The 15,530-nt window shown below is 44.1% G+C and overlaps 2 non-coding genes across 2 annotated transcripts; one reads left to right on the top strand and one right to left on the bottom strand.

Annotated features, from left to right (window-relative positions):
* Positions 1 to 16: 16 nt before the first annotated feature.
* On the bottom strand, positions 17 to 87 carry TRNAG-CCC (transfer RNA glycine (anticodon CCC)). Its single transcript has one exon. It is a non-coding gene; the product is annotated as a tRNA-Gly (tRNA).
* A 1,468-nt stretch (positions 88 to 1,555) lies between these two features.
* On the top strand, positions 1,556 to 1,628 carry TRNAK-UUU (transfer RNA lysine (anticodon UUU)). Its single transcript has one exon. It is a non-coding gene; the product is annotated as a tRNA-Lys (tRNA).
* Positions 1,629 to 15,530: the final 13,902 nt, after the last annotated feature.

Genomic DNA, 15,530 nt, shown 5'->3' with positions numbered 1-15,530 from the left:
TAGAGTTAAAAGGGAGTGCGCCAACCGGGAATCGAACCCGGGTCGCAAGAATGGGAATCTTGCATGATACCCCTACACCACTGGCGCAGGTGAGCTCAGAATGCTGCTGAGCATCCCTAGACATACTCTGCAACAAAGCGCTTCGAAGTCTTGTATTCACAGTGCTGCTCACACAGCCCGATGCTGCTCAGGTTTGACACAGAAACTAGAAATAAACACCCTCCTCGCGGACTGATGAGCTAAAATATACTTGGAGTTGCTCTCGTTGGAAGTCAGTCCATGGGCGTCAGTTCACATGTGTTGAGAGTTAGATGGGAGGGGGTGGGTAGCTGATCCGAGCGGCAGATTGTTTTATAGAGAGTATCCATTTACACCAGAGGTGCCACGAAACATGTCATGTCCAGTCTTGTGTATAGCGCTTAAGACCAACACTCTACCCGCTGGCAACTGCTAGAATGTATAGGTACCGGGTTTGCCAAAAGCAGGAGAACTCGTGTAGCAGAGAAATGAAGACAGTCCCTCCACTGGAGAGATTAATTTACCAAACCTACAGTGAGGACATTAGCAACTGCCGCGCCCCCCGCAAATTACCTTCTCACTAAGGAAGCACCCCCTCCCCCCACCAACACACACATACACCCCACTTCCAGTTACTTATTCAACGATACAATGACTGCAGATGAGTTCTCGCGGGAAGTGACTGATGCACCCACACCTCCCCCAGGCAGGGCAGTTTAAGGCCCCCACCTAGCCTGCACGGACCTCGATAATTGTGCACTTTATTGTACAATGAGCCCCGGCGAAACGAAACTAGAAGCTCCCCCTACACAGAACATGGAGGGCGGGCTTTGCACTCACTCACGCCACGTAACGTGCCGTGGGGGACCTTGGAGTTCGCACCTCTCCAAAACCCCTGCACAGCGAGGGCTGCGGGGGCCTTTGTTACACCCTTGACAACGAGGTGGAAGATGAGGGTGTAAATGCAGAGGTCTTGCAAAGGCACAGTGAGTCCTCCTAATGCATCCCCGGCTAGAAAAAAATCAGGTGCGACTTGAGGTGAAGTGGAACTCTCACACTTCTGGGCATGGGTGCCACTGCACCTGCTGCACTATCAGTAGCTGCTCATCTCTGTAATTACAGAAAGAGCACAACCTGTACCAGATTGGAGGGGGGACGGAAGCTGCTCACCTGTGAAGAGGAGAGGGGTTGGATTAAGGAATGAGAGCCAGAGCTGGGGGGGGGGGGTGGACGAGTGAGGACATTGACCCTGAGAGGGCAGGAGACAAACCCAGGGGCCAGGGGCAGATGGCTGCTGTGTCCTGGGTTTCACTGCTGTGCTGTAAACACTGCTGCGCTGGTTTCACTGCTGCGCTCGAGGTCAGACACCTGAGAAACTGAAAGTGAAGAAAAATCCTTAAAAGCCCTCCAAGGTGGAGTCTAAGGTAGGTTGCGAAGTTGAGGCGACAATAGCGTGTAAACACCTAAACAAACTGAACTCACATACAATCTCATAGACCTCTCCCAATCATCACTGATTCTTTGGAATTGGTCGGGAGCCCGGATAGCTCAGTCGGTAGAGCATCAGACTTTTAATCTGAGGGTCCAGGGTTCAAGTCCCTGTTCGGGCGCAATCTCCAATTTTAAATACAATAATTTATAGTTTTTATTTTCTTTGCTATGACGACAATTTCCTATCGCCTCCTTAGCAACGATAAGATGTCAGGTTTTCACTCTTGGATCCTCAGTCTTTTTTTGATAATGTTTTCCCTCTGTTACCAGGTGTTTGATTAAGACTCAGGAGCGCCACCTACTGTCTCATCGGAGTTTATCTGTTACTCGGAACGACAATCCCGATGCACTTGGGTGAAGTCCAGGGAAACTGTGATAGCCGCAGATTTACACATTTCAAAAACATTACAAAATTACCAAATCGCACAACCCGATTAAGAATCGTATATTAAGAATTGTATGGAATCAATAAAGTTATTCAATTTTTCAATTTAATTAATAGGAAACCAAAGTTATAAAAGCATAAAAAAACTACCAGACGGAAATGAATGAGTGCTTCTCCGATAAGGTGACCCGATTTATAAAACAAAAACCTGGGGCGTTCCACAAACACAGAAACAGAGCTACAATTTTGCATTTCCGGATGAGCACAGAACTTAGGAAGCAGAGAGAACGAGGCATTTAGGGTAATTAAATGCAACTCCCCCACAAAGTATTATCTGTTACTTAAATTATTTCCAGAAAGGGCTGTTAGCTGACTCTGCAGTGGAACAGTCCCCTTTCTATCTCTGTAGTAACTCGACCCTACACAATAAGGGGAAGTTTTATCAATATTGAATGCAGCACAATGCTGCAAGAGAAGCTGCCGCACTACGTGAAAGGTGGAGAGCAGGAATGCGTGATATCTACTAAGATGCGGTGCGTTCCTGCTCCCCCTCTCTGTGGGCGCTCTAGCAGCTGGCGGGCGCTAACGGAGGTGTCTTTGCTCCATGGTGTAAGGGGGTCGGCATTGCAGGCAGGATTTTTTTTGTGCTGGAAGTCACACCTTGAAGCATGGACGTCAAGTCACCGCAATGCCAGGGGTAGCAGAAGGGACTTCACACGCCCTTTGACCTCCACTTTGACTCACACACACATACTTACACACAAATGTACCCTTATGTACACTCTCTCTCATGTATTGTATTGTATTGTAATCGTATTTATATAGCGCTTACTACCCCTGCCGAGGCGTCAAACGGCTTTTCGATGAGTAGCACGCTACTCTGGAACCCAACAAGAATTAGTGATGGATTAGTATCGGGAAATAATGAATACAGTTTTAGTATTATTATGAGTTAATTTGAGCCGCGGACATGAGAGTTTGTTAGTTAGATTGACTGGAGTAATGGAAGGGTGGAGGGGGAAAGAAATCCAGAAGTGTTAATTGGGAGTATATCCCTAATTTACTCATCCCAAAGGCTTGGGATGAGTAAAGGGGGGTGGAGGGGAGAAGGGTATGTGGAAGGGTTAGGGAGAGCATAGTAGCAGGGTGAGATGAATGCAGGAGAATTTAGTAGGGTTGTGTGGGAGGTCATGGTAGTAGTGAGGTTTGGTGCGTTAGATGTGGAAGCGGAGGGAAGAGCTTAGGCAGAGTTATTTAGGAGATGAAAGTAGTAGAAGGGATTTGGGATGAGTCAGAATGAGAATGGAGGATAATTTGTTAGAGACATGACATATGATGATGAGTAGATAAGTGTGATAAGATGAGAGCAGGAATTCATAGATATCTAGTATAACAACCCACCCAGGAGCCATGCAATGACCTATGAACATGGCAAGCACAGAAACAACATATACACACACATATATATATATATATATATATATATATATATATATATATATACATACACATGAATACATACACATATGCACATACAATACATAATAAGAACCATGGGTAAAAATACTTAGTCAAACAGGTTTAAAGAGTGTGTGTGTATTTTATTGTTATGACACAGTAGCAATACATATTTTCTAAAGAAACTATAAATAAATAGAAATATACACATAATATGAAAGAATATTTATCCACATAGACATATGCAGTTCATAGCTGTTTGAATATGGTGGTTATGAAGGAAAGAGCCAACTCTTGAGTAGTTTTCTGAAGACAAGAAAGTTATCTGTGGCTCTTATAGTTGGGGGTAATGAATTACATAGTTTGGCTGCTTGGACGGAGAAGGATGTACCACCTATAGTCTTTTTCTTGTATGGTGGTGTTCTAAGGCGGGGTGCCAGTCTTGAGCGGAGGGTTCTTTGTTGGATGTATTTGGTAATTTTCTTTCTGATAAAAAGCGGTCCTGTTCCATGTATAGCTTTGTGGGTGATACAAAGCAGCTTGAAAGTGCATCTTCTGGCAACGGGTAACCAGTGTAGTGCTCTCAAGGCAGGGGAGATGTGGGCTTGCGGCTTTACATGTAATAGTAGCCTGGCTGCAGAATTCTGGATACGTTGTAGTTTTTTCATAATAGATAGAGATGATCCATGGTAGAGGCCATTGGCATAATTCAGTTTGGATAGTACAAGCAAGATAGTAGCTTGCACCTTGTGTGGAAATCCAAGGTGGGGGAAGATTCGTAAAGTCTTCAAGGTGATGAAGCTTGTTCGTGCTAATCTGTCCACTGGGGCATTCATAGTTAACTTGGAATCCATGGTGATTCCTAGGTTTTTAACTTCCTTGGATAATTGAGGAGGTGGTCCGAGATCGTCAGGCCAGACGCACAGAGGGTCATAATGTTTCCAGTTACCACATATGAGTATTTCTGTTTTGGAGGTATTTAGTTTGAGATGGCTCCAGGTCATCCACTGATCAACGGCTCTGAGGCAACTGAAGATTTGTGAGTTTTCAATGTTTTTGAGGCATTCTAATTTAAGTAATATTTGTGTGTCATCTGCATAGTTGTAGCATGTGAGATGGAAATCATTGATCAGTTCTGGTAAAGATATCATGTAGATGTTGAAAAGCAAAGGTGAGATGATTGACCCTTGGGGGACCCCTGCTTTTGTGAGGTAGGGTTCGGACGAGAAGGGGGGCGAGTGGATGATATTAGATCTTTTTTGAAGATAGGAAGTAATCCAGTTGAGAGCAATCCCTTGTATGCCAGCTTCGTGGAGTCTTTGAATCAGGGTGTCATGGTCAACCGTATCAAAGGCAGCCGAGAGGTCCAAGAGAAGTAGTGCAGCAACTCCATTGTGGTCGACGGTGTTTTTAAGATCATCCCAGATTGCTATGAGTGCCGATTCAGTGCTTCTTCCTGGGGGTTAAATCCAGTTTGGAAGTCTGAAAGTATGGAATTGTCTTCAATGAATTGTGACATCTGGGCGAATGCTGCTTTTTCTATCAATTTGCCCAGGAAAGGTCCATTTGTGATTGGTCTGTAGTTGTTGGGGTCTTGCAGGTCTAGGTTTGTTTTCTTTAATAAAGGTCGTATGTTCGCCTTTTTCAGGTCTGCAGGAAAAGTTCCTGAAGTTAAAGAGTTGATGATCCTTCTTACAGGTGTGGCAGCAGAAGTAGATAGAAGAATGTTCTTGAAGATTTGTGGTGGGCAAGGGTCAGAAGGGCAACCAGAAGGTCTGCTTGCTTTGACCAAATCCATAAATTCATCCTGGGATATTTGTTTGAAGGACTGTAGAGGTTGGGTTGGTTTATTTTTAAATGGTATTTTAGGAAAGGGGTTGGTGCTGATGGTTTTCTTCTGATTTAAATAGGAGTCCAATGTGTCTGCCTTGGTTGTCAGTGAGTTGCCAATTTGTTTGTGAAATCCTGAGTAGTGGGATGACTTCCTTCCATGCATGTAGGTTTTCGAAATTCATTGAGAATTTTATAAAATTCCTTTGTTGTAGATTGAGCATTTTGAATTCTGTCTGAGTAGTATCTTTTTTGTTAAGTTTGTGTAGCTGCAGTTTGTCTTGACTATTGTTTGTTTTGAGCCAGGTCCGCTGCAACTTTCTGATTTGTTGCTTTATCTTTTTAAGTTTTGTGTTTCTCCAAGGTGTTGGTTTTCTTTTGTCGTGTTTAGTTTTTCTGAGAGGTATTAGGATATCAAAAGCTTCCTGTAGCCACTCATAAAGTTTTGGCACAGAATTAATTGTATCTTGATCTGTGTTTGCTGTTAGTTGTGTTTCTAAGTGATCCAAATTGAGTTTGCTCCATGGTCGATAGGTGTATGTATGTAAGTAGTTGTGGGGTGTGTTGATTTGTGGAGTTGTATGTCAGAAAGTTATCATATGGTGTTCTGACCAAGTGATTGGCGTGATGCTATGAATAGTAACTAGTTCAGGCTTGGCAAAAATGACATCTAGGATGTGACCAGCGATGTGTGTGGGATTGTGTACAATCTGATGTAGGTTCAATGCGACTAGGCCAGTGGTGATAGCTTTTGGGTGGGGCATATTGGGTTTGTCAAACCAAATGTTTAGATCCCCAAGAATGCATAGATTCGAGTATAGTGTAATTAGGTTTGAGACTGTGTCTAGAAAAGCATCTGGGAATGGGGAGTTGTTAGGTGGAGGTCTGTAAAGGAGGAGAAAGTTACAGGAGGAAGTTGGAGTAGGGTGGCATCTGGTAAGGAGGGCTTCACAACCTTGTATGGAGATGTTGTCTGTTTTACTGAGGTTCAATGCCTGTTTGAATATAAAAGCTAGTTCACCTCCTCTCTTGCCTATACGGTTTTCAGTGATGGTTTGATAGCCCGGAGGAACGGCTTTGTGCAACACTGGTGCCATGTCATCTCCCAACCAGGATTCAGTTATGAATAGTAAGTCAGGTTGTGTGTCTGTGAGCAGGTCGTAGATGTGGTGCTTGTTTTTTTATAGTGACCGAGCATTTACGAGCTGGCAGTTTAGAAAAGATGTGTTAGTGGTAGTGTTGTTTTGTTTAGGAGAACAGTAAGTAGTATAATGTGAGCTTGAAGCAGGAGTTTTGCTAGTAGTGATAACTGTTTGAGGCTCACAATAGTCTTGCTTTTCAATATTGTGTTCCTCTTCCAGCAAGTTAAGGAGGCATTTTGTTGGGTCTGTGTGTGTGGGTGGTGGACTTGGTGGCTGAGGGAGCCATGAGAAGTGTACTGTTTTTTGTGGGGTAGTTTTATTATGTAACAGACAAGGGGATGCAAGGTTGCTATGAGTGGCATGTTTTTTATTTTGTTTGCGTTTGTTTAGTGTGGATGGAGTATGGGTTATGGATGGGGGAGGAGCATGTGGATCATGATGTAAGGCGTCAAATTGTGCAATGGAGGAGAGGCAAGTGAATGAAAGTTGCTGGGTTGGGGTGCTTGTGGGCGGTGTTTGTGAAGAGTAAGAAAGTAGGGGTGGAGATAGGAAGGAATTTGTATTCTTTGTGTAGTCCTGAGGGTGGGAGTAGGTATGACGATAAGTGTAATGTAAGTTTGTGTTGCTTTGATGTGCTGATGTTTGTGGTCGGTATTGTTTTTGTGGAATAGTGAGAAGGGATATTGGTGTAGTTGTTTTTGGTGAGGGATTTGTATGTGAGTGCTGGTAAGTGGAATTTGAGTGTTAGATGTGGTGTTGATGTGTTTTGGAGATGAATGTACGAGGTGTGTAAGAGGTGATGGGTGTGTGTCAGGGGAGTTAGTATTAGTTGCGATGACTGGAAGAGGTAATATGTGTGGTGGAGTGAAATGTGGGGATTGTATGGTTGTGTGTAATTGGTGAAGAGAGGGGAAGAGTGTTTGTAGATGGTGTGTTTGAAGGCAGGGTTTGGGCGTTGTTATGATGACAGGTGGTCTGTGTGGAGCAAACAGCCTATAGTGTTGTTGGTTAGTATGAGCAGAGAGTGTGTATCTGGAAGGCTGAGAGAAATGTATACTGTAGTTTTGTATTGTGTGGGTGATGTCAGGTTGTGTTAGTGGGAGTGGACAGAGTAGTGTTGGCTGTGAGAATGCAGGTGTTTGACTGTAGTAGTTGTGGGGGATATGTGTATGTGTGTTGTATAAAGGGTATTGTGTTGGGTGATTGGGCAATGCAATCTGTTTGTGGTCAGTTTGTGATGCATGAGTTGGATGTCTTTGTAGAATATGTGTTTGCATGTTGAGGGATGTGTAGGGCCTGAAACCATTCCTGGTCAATTGAGAATTGGGCAGCATTTCTGGTCCTAGTCCTTAGTCCCTACCTGTCCCTGAGACTGCCTGAGTCCTAGCCTTTTATAGCCCTACTGGCCAATAAGAATATGGTCCTAACCCTAGCCAATCCAATTTCAAGCCCTGATTCAAACAACTAATAGGAGACTCAGCCCTAATCACCAATCATAGCCCTATTCCTGACCACCAATCACAGCCCCAGCCCTAAAACCAGCAACCAATCAGAATTCTCAGCCCTATCCACCAATCACAGCCATAGAACCAACAGCCAATCAGAATCCCAGACCTATCCACCAATCACAGCCCTAGAACCAACAGCCAATCAGAATCCCAGACCTAACCACCAATCACAGCCCTAGAACCAACAGCCAATCAGAATCCCAGTCCTATCCACCAATCACAGCCCTAGAACCAACAGCCACTCAAAATCCTAGACCTATCCACCAATCACAGCCCTATCCACCAATCACAGCCCTAGAACCAACAGCCAATAAGAATCTCAGCCCTATCCACCAATCACAGCCCTAGAACCAACAGCCAATCAGAATCTCAGCCCTATCAACCAATCACAGCCCTAGAACCAACAACCAATAAGAATCTCAGCCCTATCCACCAATCACAGCCCTATCCACCAATCACAGCCCTAGAACCAACAGCCAATAAGAATCTCAGCCCTATCCACCAATCACAGCCCTAGAACCAACAGCCAATCAGAATCTCAGCCCTATCAACCAATCACAGCCCTAGAACCAACAACCAATAAGAATCTCAGCCCTATCCACCAATCACAGCCCTAGAACCAACAGCCAATCAGAATCCCAGACCTAACCACCAATCACAGCCCTAGAACCAACAGCCAATCAGAATCCCAGCCCTATCTACCAATCACAGCCCTAGAACCAACAGCCAATCAGAATCTCAGCCCTATCCACCAATCACAGCCCTAGAACCAACAGCCAATCAGAATCTCAGCCCTATCAACCAATCACAGCCCTAGAACCAACAACCAATAAGAATCTCAGCCCTATCCACCAATCACAGCCCTAGAACCAACAGCCAATCAGAATCCCAGACCTAACCACCAATCACAGCCCTAGAACCAACAGCCAATCAGAATCCCAGCCCTATCTACCAATCACAGCCCTAGAACCAACAGCCAATCAGAATCCTAGACCTATCCACCAATCACAGCCCTAAAACCAACAGCCAATAAGAATCTCAGCCCTATCCACCAACCACATCCTTAGAACCAACAGCCAATCAGAATCTCAGCCCTATCAACCAATCACAGCCCTAGAACCAACAACCAATAAGAATCTTAGCCCTATCCACCAATCACAGCCCTTGAACCAACAGCCAATCAGAATATCAGCCCTAGAACCAACAGCCAATCAGATTCCCAGCCCTATCCACCAATCATAACTGCAGCCCTGGAGCCAGCAACCAATTAAAGACCATCTCCCAACAACCTATCACAACAACATATGCAACAACCAATAGGAACTTATATAAGGAGCAAGTTAACTGAAGTCCAGTCCCTGTGGTCAGGGGGAAAGGCAACTGCTGCTCTATTCAGAATCTCCTTGGATACAGACAGGCTGAATCCACATTTCCAAGCTAGCAGAGTCTACTTTCCAGGTAAGGGAGAGATTGTTTAAGAAACAAACACTGGAATACTGCTGGGCGCGCACTCTGAAATCGGGCTTTTTAAAGACAAAAATACAGGGGGGGCAGACAGTTTTTAAGCACAATTTAAATCACAGAAACAGATTAAAACAGTCTCCTAAAAACACACTCTGCAAGATGTATGTAGCCTTTTTACTTAGAAGAGAAAAAAGGGGTGGGGGGTTGGGTGCCACAAACTAGCAAGGCAATTCACACAGTCACGGCAAAAATGAATAAAAAAAAACACCACTTTAAAAGAGGCCAAGCTGCCTGAAACACAGGGAGTCCACAGTAAAACAGACACAGGTAGCTGAAACAAACACTTTTGAACAAATAATACTATTTACCCAGAAAAATCTCAGGGCTCCTTACCTAGGTCTTTTTGCAATCCTTGAACACTGGGCTGTATCAGGACTCAGGGGAGATGCACAGAGGCTCACAAAATAGACACACACACCCCCAAGCACGCACGCAACATACATTTAAATACATTTTTACTTACTTCCGCTGCCATGGAAACGGCATATTCTAACTAATTGTACTCCATTTCTATTACACTGATAGTGAATAATATATTATTGTTCACTATTAGTGTAATAAAAAGTGAAAGAAAACAAAGAGAGCGGAGCCCCAACTGATGTCCATAAGGACGAGCTGCCACTGTGTTTCTTATATTGAATTTGCCACCTCTGAGGTCAGGGGCCACAAAGTGCATGCCAGGGGTCACAGGACCCCTAAATGCTGTCCATGCTCTGAGGCATTTTCCTCTTTCTAAGTGTGCTGCAGAATGCAGGACACATAGAAAGAGGAAACAAGAAGAAATACACATATTTCACCTCGCTCTTCCTCCCTGGGAAGGCATAGCATTTTGATGCATTCTCAGGTTTACTAGTGTCTTTAAATCTGAGAATGTGACAACATCCATAGGTGGATGCAAGGAAACTCCCACGCGCCACACATGAAACACCGTCCCAAGGTAGAGCAATCCAAGGCAACAACTTGCTCTGCCTTGCATTACTCTGGATTTACCAAGCCAGGCAGGGCCACGCAAGGTGGGGTTCCATGGCTTGGTAGATTTGACTTAACCCCTTTGCTGCCAGGCCTTTTCCCCCTCAGGTGACAGGCGTTTTTTTTGGCTATTTGAAGCAGTTTGCGCTTAGGCTCTCATAACTTTTTGTCCACATAGGCTACCCACTCCAAATCTGTGTCCTTTTTTTCCAACATCCTAGGGATTCTTGAGGTACCTAGAGTTTGTGGGTTCCCTTGAAGGAGACCAAGAAATTAGCCAAAATACAGGAAAACTTTAGTTTAAAAAAAAATGGGAAAAAAGGGCTGCATACGAAGGCTTGTGGCATTTTCCCTGAAAATGGCATCAACAAAGGGTTAGCAGTGCTAAAATCACCAGCTTTCAGGAACAGGCAGACTTGAGTCATAAAACCACATTTTTCAACAGAATTTTGGCATTTTACTGGGACATACCCCATTTTTACTATTTTTTGTGCTTTTAGCCTCCTTCCAGTTAGTGACAGAAATGGGTGTGAAACCAATGCTGGATCCTGGAAAGCTAAACATTTCTGAAAAGTAGACAACATTCTGAATTCAGCAAGGGGTCATTTGTGTAGATTCTACAAGGTTTTCCTACAGAAAATAAAAGCTAAAATGAAAACATATTGGAATTGAGCTGAAAAAAACAGCCATTTTTCTCCACGTTTTACGGTGTAACTTTTTCCTGCGATGTCAGATTTGTGAAAGCAATATACCCTTACATCTGCTGGACTCTTTTGGTTGCAGGAATATATAGGGCTTTTAAGTTTATCAAGAACTATAGGTACCCAGAGCCAAAAAATGGGCTGCACCTTGCAATGGGTTTTCATTGCATACCAGGTATACAAGAATTCATTTGGTGAAATATAAAGAGTGAAAAATAGGTATCAAGGAAACATTTGTATTTCCAAAATGGGTACAAGATAAGGTGTTGAGAAGCAGTGGTTATTTGCACATCTCTGCATTCCGGGGTCCCCATACTAGCATGTGAATTACAGGGCATTTCTCAAATAGACATCTTTTTTACACACTGTCTTACATTTGGAAGGAAAAAATGTAGAGAAAGACAAGGGGCAAGAATACTTGTTCTGCTATTCTGTGTTCCCTGACGTCTCCTGATAAAAATTGACCTCACTTGCGTGGGTAGGCCTAACGCCCGCGACAGGAAACGCTACATGGACACATCACATTTTTACATAGAAAACTGAAGTGTTTTTTGGAAAGTGCCTAGATGTGGATTTTGATCTCTAACTCAGCCGGCACCTAGGGAAACCAACCAAAACTGTGCATTTTTTAAAACTAGACATCTAGGAGAATCCAAGATGGTGTGATTTGTGGGGCTCTCACCAGGGTTCTGTTACCCAGAATCCTTTGCAAACCTCTAAATTTGGCCAAAAAAACACTTTTTCCTCACATTTCGGTGATGGAACGTTCTACAATCTGAGAGGAGGCACAAATTTCCTTCCTGCCACGATTTCACCAAGTCTCCTGATAAAAATGGTACCTCACTTGTGTGGATAGGCATAGCGCCCGGTGCAGGAAATGCCCCAAAACATAATGTGGACACATCACATTTTCCCAAATAAAACAGAGATGTTTTTTGCAAAGTACCTAGCTATGGATTTTGGCCTCTAGCTCAGCCGGCACATAGGGAAGCCTACCAAACCTGTGCATTTTTTAACACTAGACACCTAGGGGAATCCAAGATGGGGTGACTTGTGGGGTCTTAACAGGTTCTGTTACCCAGAATCCTTTGTGAACCTCAAAATTTGGCCCAAAAAACACTTTTTCCACACATTTCGGTGACAGAAAGTTCTGGAATCTCAGAGGAGCCACTAATTTCCTTCTACCCAGCGTTCCCCCAAGTCTTCAGATAACAATGGTACCTCACTTGTGTGGGTAGGCCTAGTGCCCACGAAAGGAAATGCCCCAAAACACTATCAGGACACATCAAAACTATCAAAAACAAAACTACCTGTTTTTGCGGTGGTGGGGGGCACCTGCATTTTTGGTCCTGGGCTCAGCAGCCATACAGGGAAACCTACCAAACCCAGACATTTCTGAAAAGTTGACACCCGAGGGAGTCCAGGGAGGTGTGACTTGCGTGGATCCCCCAGTGTTTTCTTACCCAGAATCCTCAGCAAACCTCAAATTTAGATAAAAAATCAAAATCTTCCCACATTTCTGTGTGGGATCACCGCACCGGGACAAATTTCCTACCACTTAACGTTCCCCTCAGTTTCCTGATAAAAATGATACCTCACTTGTGTAGGTGAGCCAAGTGCCTGTGACAGGGAAGAGCCAAAAACATGTCGAAATTGAGGGGGAACTAAAGCGGGACCAAAAGGGCAGTTTGAAAAAATACTTCTAGGCTGACAAGTGGGGCAGAACTTTTATCGGTATAGATGAGACAATGCTGGGGGGTAGGAATTTTGTGGATTCCGGCAGATTCCGGAAGGTTCCATCACAAAAATGAAGAAAAAATTGCGATTTCCAGCAAAGTTGGAGGTGTGTAGGGCATTGTGGGTGAGAAAATGGTGCAGGGTGCACGTGAAACACACCAGCCTGGACTCACCCAGATGTTTAGTTTTCAGATGTGTCTAGGTCTTGTGGGTTTTTCTACATGGCAGTGTCCCAAAGTCCAAAAAGTGCAGCCCTCACCATTCCAAGTGGGACGATTCTGAGAGTTAGCCAAGCTCTCATGGCCCAAAACAAAACCCAAAATGATCAAATGTCCTCTTGCTTGCCATGGGATAGGATATTTTAGTATGCAGGGGGAGAGCTGAAAGACTGTTACCCCCATCAGTTGGGGTGGGGACATAACCATGCCCATACTGGTTGGTAGCCACCACCACACTATTTTTTTTATTTTTTTTTAATTCCTCTCATCTAGTAGACTCTCTGCCCCCCTGGGATGTGGATCGTGGGTAATTGCCCCATCTGCTCACTGGTGAGCAGAACAACTTTGGCCCCATTTCTTTGGGGTGGGGGTATGGCAATACCCACACCCTCTTATTTTGAAAAAAAAAAATCTTCCCTGGTCTCTGTGAAAGATGGTGATAGAACTAGATGTAAAGTTCATGTGAGTGTGTGATCTCAATCTGAAATTTCACATGGCATACTTGCTACACTTAGTCAGAGGTGTCCCCATTGTTAAGTGTGGACTGTACATTGGAAAACTTTGATGTATAATCAGGGTAGACATCCTAAATGATGAAAAGCATGGTGGTATTTCTACATTCCAAGTGCAAGACATGTCATTGAAATGCAAGTTCAGACTAGTTGTCCCATGTACATGGTATTATGAAGGTAAGTGGCTAGCCTGCTATTTCCTTAGCCAATGTATTGTATACATGCTACATAGGTCAGGACATCTCCTTAATGGTACAATATACATTGTTTTTTTGCCAACATCATGTGTACATTGGTAGTCCTGCCATTTTCAAGCATTCTGATCCAAGTTTGGCAATCTTACTTTTGGTATTCTGAATCTGCTTAGATGGATGTTAGTATGGCTAAGCTCAATTTGCACTGACTTCATTGTGTTGCTCGTTGTGTAGTTGACATTAATATGTTGATGGAATGGTTTATGTTATCAGTCAATTTGCTGCACTCTAGATGTATGTTTCAATCATGGTCACTTAAGAGGTTGTTTATGTCAGTGTACCTTTACTCCAAAGATGTAAGGTTACTAATGTCTGAAGTGCTGACAGTGATGTTGGGATTTTGATATTATTGATGTGAGGTTGATCATCATCAGTATTAATAGAACTGTTTGTGGCCTTCATGCACATGACAGATGTCCATTGTATTGAAGGTGTTGGTATGGTCCACAGGGTTGTCTGTGGGTAAATCCTATGTGCTGAGTAGGCCCCTGTTGCTGTACATGACTTTGTTTACTATGTGATACTTACTAAGATGAGTAGGTCCACAAAGTATGTATCATCCTTTGTAAAAACATTATTGATACATGTGTTATTGAAATGGATTTGAAATGTATTACACTCCAACTTTGGAGTTACCAAATGGAGTAGGTGCATCTGTGGTTTTTGCCTTTGTAATTGTTATAGACACAGTTACAAGTTATGAATGCGATTGGGAACATGATGCTGTGTTGTAATTGGAATGTGATGAGGTAACTTTCATAGGACATGACATAGGTAACAGACTGAGCAAGTGTAGATTTGGACTATGTATGCATGTGATATCAAAGCAAACACTAATTCCCATTGATGGATTGTTGTTTCACAGTGATGCTATGAATAGGGCCACACTTTTAATGTTGACAAATCGTCTTGTGCAGGTATAGTTTGTGTTGTAGTTGTACTGATAGGATGGTCATATAGTGGTCAGATACTTGGCTAATATTGTGTGTGACATTCTTGTCAAATAGGGTTGTGGAAAGTATGTTGTTTCTACCTGGAGGTGTTTTACACATAGATGTGATGTTGCTGTTGTGTATGGTGTAAAGTATGTGTATGTAAATAATGTGATGACCCTACCTCTCTTTCTCAGCATCAGCATTTGCAGGTGAAGGAGACAGGGCACAGCTGAGTGAGGAAGCTGCTGGCCATGGGGTCTGAAGTCATGATACCACTGACACCGAGGGATCCAGAGGCCCGGAGGGCAAGGGGAGTGCCACAGGGGAGACATGATCCTGTTCTTCATCTTCAGAATCCGCCTCCAGTGGACAGTCTCTGGCGGTGGTGGACCCATCTGGGACCACCCCAGCACAATCCAAGTCCACCACCCCCTTACTACCACTGCCCTCCCTGTAGCTCCCCACCCAGTTGGCTGTGCCCGCTCACCCAAGAGGGTGGGCATCTCCTTTGCCACACGTACCACTGCCCCTGTCACCCCTGCTGCCCTCAGTGAGGAGTCTATTGAACTCCTGAGGTTGATCTCTGTGTGTCAGTCGACCATAGTGAATGCCATCCAGGGACTAGCAACTCAAGTCCAAAAGAGTAATGCATTCCTGGAGGGCATTCACAGTGCACTGGCTGGCATACAGAGATCCTTTCAGGCTCTGGCCTCCACATTGACGGCGGCCAATCACCCTTTGTCCCCCTCCACCTTCCTCTTCCTAAACTCAAACCCCCCCTTCACCAACCTGGCCAAAGCACACAGACAGACAGGCATGCATCCACCTCAAGATCCAACTGTAGTTCA

The sequence above is a fragment of the Pleurodeles waltl genome, unplaced genomic scaffold (assembly GCF_031143425.1).
Source record: "Pleurodeles waltl isolate 20211129_DDA unplaced genomic scaffold, aPleWal1.hap1.20221129 scaffold_70, whole genome shotgun sequence".
Lineage (NCBI taxonomy): Eukaryota > Metazoa > Chordata > Amphibia > Caudata > Salamandridae > Pleurodeles > Pleurodeles waltl.
Note: the sequence above shows the minus strand (reverse complement) of the source record. Positions and strands in the feature narration are given on the sequence as shown.